Raw genomic sequence first — 3,723 nt, forward strand, 5'->3', positions numbered from 1 at the left:
CATTTTGCTTAAGGCCAGCTCTGTAAGGGGATACTACTGTCCCAAGTAACTTTGTAAATACAAACCTTAATTTCCTTAGCTTTTATGACAAATACCTTAAAAATTAACATTTTGTTTCGAAACATACCAGGAAATTTTTACCAATAAACAAACACTAAATTGTTATATCAATTGTACACCAAGAAATAGCAAACTTAAAAGAAATTCCAACACAGGATTTCACCAAGTGTATGGGATGAAAATGTACTGAAAGAGAAAAGCCATTTTCAATTTAAACACATGAATAACCTAGCTGTGTTTGCATGCATACCCACCCTTTAGTTTGTGAGAGAGGGATGAAATAGCAGAGGCAGGCCCAGCTACATCACTAGTTTTGTAAATACGCTCACGAGAAGCAAGGCAGCAGGATGGAGTTTCTACAGTGGAAAACAGTGGCACAGAAGCAGCACAGATTCAATGGAAAAACAGCAAAGATAAAAATAAGCAAACAAGCATTTTGAATGATATGCAATCTACGCTGATTAATATGCTGAATTTCACTGTTGATACCTTCTCCTAAAGGTGTTTTAAATGAGAAACTAACGATTTAAAATAAAAAAATCTCCAATATTTACATTAACGTTCTAAAAAAAAAAAAAGTTATGACCTCACTACATGCAACAAAAAAAACAAATATCAGTGAAAACTGAACAAAAATTTTATTTGTGGAGTAACAGGATTTGTGGTCTATTCTAAAATAAGGACAGCGATAGTGACTAGTTTTGCACTTGGGTTCGTATTTGGGATAATTTATAAATATATGCTAATAAATTATTTAGAATTACAATATGGCCTTTTTATAGAGCAATATTTGAACAGAAATAGATAAGTCTTTGGAAAACTGCAAAATCACTACAGTTAATGATGAAAAATTTACATTTTAAAAACGGGTCGTTTTGACTGACTTTTTTGATTATATGCTACATAAGAGAATATAACTCATAGTTATAAAATTTTATTTTTGTATATGTCAGTATGCATAATATGAATTGTAACTGCTCAATACTACAGAATGACATAACCAAAACCAAACAGATTCAAATAAGATTAAATATACAGGTTGAAAAAGGAAAAAAACCCCAGTTCACTAGGGCTTTTATTTAATAGGAAAGCAAACATTTGGTACATCAACCCTCACACTTTATGAGAAAGACCCTTTATTAACAATGTTGTTAGAACTGTAAAGACCAAAATTACATCTTTAAGAGCAATAAACTAAATTCATTCCTGGTATAACTCTGCACTTGACTTGATTGGAGTTATAGTGAGAATTAATATGGTCCATTAAGTCAAACTCCAATTAAGCTAAGCATGGAGTTATACCAGGACTGAATTTACTCCATCAAGTTAAGCAACTTGGAAATATATACAAATCACAGGACTATCACTCTACCTTTAGTATTACAACCCATAGAATATGTAATATCACAAAGGTCTAAATTTCAATAGGAGTGGCACAAAGGGCTAATTAAGAGTGAAATGTTAACGTGGAGTTTTTTTAGCCTTAACTCTACTGTATTCCTTTAGGTTAATTTTAATTTATCTATTAACTTTTCACTTTCCATCACTAAAGTTAAACCAAACTGCTATTATAAGCACAGTCCAGAGATTTAATTTATATATTCACTAGAAGACAGCATACTTTAGAAAGGCTTTTTTTGTGCAAACACATGAGGTAAGAGCATTTGAAGACCTGTGTCTTTTATAAACTTAATTGTGTGTGGTGTTTAATTTGTTTCTATGCTTTAATAAGTGAAGTACAAATACTTCCAGGCCTAAATTTTAAGTCTTGTGCAAAGTGCACATATACTTTGGACTTCTGAAACAGTAATACCATTCTTCCAGACAGAAACAAAGCATGAAAAGTACTTGAGATAAACATTAGTATCCAATTTAGTGCCTGCATGTCCCTTGCAGGATATTCTGTACTACTTCAGACTGCTCTTGTGTGATCAGGGCCACAAACAAATGTTCATTTCTAGAAGCAGAAGTTTCTGAGAAGTTTCTACTGCTACAAATGTTTCTGGGAGAGGGAACAGTATAGGTGTTCAGCCTGCAGCCACCCCCTCCTTTCCTGTTTCTTGTGCCTTCCCAAGACTGGGATGATCCTGGTCTGGGGAAGCGCAGGGATCACTGCCTCACTGCCCTGGGGAGAGCTTCCCCCAGGGCTCTGAAATCACCACATGTGACACCTAGTGGGGACCACCTCATTTAGGGAAGAGGTAAGCAGCAGTCGTGACTGCTCCCCTCCTTTGCCCTCTGCACTCAGACAAATCTGGGAGGGGAGGGCATCAGTGAAGGAAAGCCCCCTGCTCCTTTCCCAAAGGGGACTGAAGGAAGCTGCTCCTCCCCTCCTGGTCTACGGGAGGGGCAAGAGGAGCACAGCAATGTCACTTCTTCTCTATGCTTTGTCTAGGCTGGGGTAACCCAAGTCAGGGAAGCCTTTCTCCACCACTTGACTCCTCCTGGGAGGAGGTGAGCAGCAGCTGCTATTTATACCAACTCCAGATTGGGGAGACCCTTGTCATTGAAAGCATCTTCCTGTTGCTCAACTCCTGGTCTCTGGATAGAAAAGCATAAGGATGTGTCTTCCTTTAGGAGAAACTCCCGCAGAAGAGATCTTCCTGTGGGAGGGGCACTTATACACTTGTGGTTTCTATCAGGAGATTCTGGTAGAAGTAATGTCTGTATGCCTAGATAAGTGGTTCTCAACCTTGTTAGACTGAAAGCACACCCTATAAAATGCCAGGTCTTAGGTTTGTACTTGTATTTTGGCTACGGAAAAATAACAGAGCAATTTTTCTATTGTAAAGAATTCAAAAAGTTCATACTATTTCAGAACTTCTTTGAAACAATGGCAGTGGTTTTTAACTTTTTTAGATTCAAGGCTCCTCATAGAAAATCCCAGCTCTTAGTTTTCCTTCCATTTTTGACTAAGGACAATAATAGAGCAATTCTTCTGTTACAAAGAACTTAGAAAGACCACAACAGGTTAGAATGGTTTAACACTATGAGTTCCTGTTTGAAAAATCTGGGTTTATTTTGTCAATCACGTCTGTACACCTAACGGTGCTAATCCTGCGTGGTAATCCACAGCACCCTTGAAAGGACCACAAGGCATCCAGGCTGCCCTGGCACCCTGATTGAGAATCACTGCACAATGAATTTGTTTGAAATTCCTGAGTTTATCTTGTGAATTAGGCATAGATGTTTGCACATCTAACAGTTCCAATATGGCACACTGGTTGAGAATCACTGAGCTAGACACCATGTCTAATCCTAGTTTATTCCTTATCGGAAAACTATTTTGCAGGATATATTTAAGATGCCACAGCTTAAATACAACAATTTTATAAAGCTACAGAAGGAAAGTGCACATTAAGAATATTATGGTCAAGTATTTTATTTAGAGAAATAAAATACTTCAATTTCCTATAGAGATGCAATGATACCTTGGTCTGATATTGGACTGGTACCGATATAAAGAAAATTTGCTGTATTGGATATCGGCCTGATGGGGTTGATAATTTGGCCAATAAATGCCTGTGCTGTGCACAGCTGCAGCACAGCGGGGAGCACAGCGGGCAGCATGGAGAGCTGCCGACAGCATGGAGAGCTGCCTCCAGCTGGTAAGTCGGAAAGGGAGGGGAAAGGGAAGGGGCATGAGGGGGCAGGGGCGTGGGG

The 3,723-nt window shown here is 38.2% G+C and overlaps 1 protein-coding gene across 1 annotated transcript in view; it reads right to left on the bottom strand.

The window, feature by feature from the left end:
• MYCBP2 (MYC binding protein 2, E3 ubiquitin protein ligase) overlaps positions 1–3,723 on the bottom strand; it is a 336,755-nt gene that overhangs the window by 84,038 nt on the left and 248,994 nt on the right. The gene's annotated exons all lie outside the window — the stretch shown is intronic.

This window comes from Gavialis gangeticus, unplaced genomic scaffold (genome assembly GCF_001723915.1).
Source record: "Gavialis gangeticus isolate Ggan-Ray unplaced genomic scaffold, GavGan_comp1, whole genome shotgun sequence".
Lineage (NCBI taxonomy): Eukaryota > Metazoa > Chordata > Crocodylia > Gavialidae > Gavialis > Gavialis gangeticus.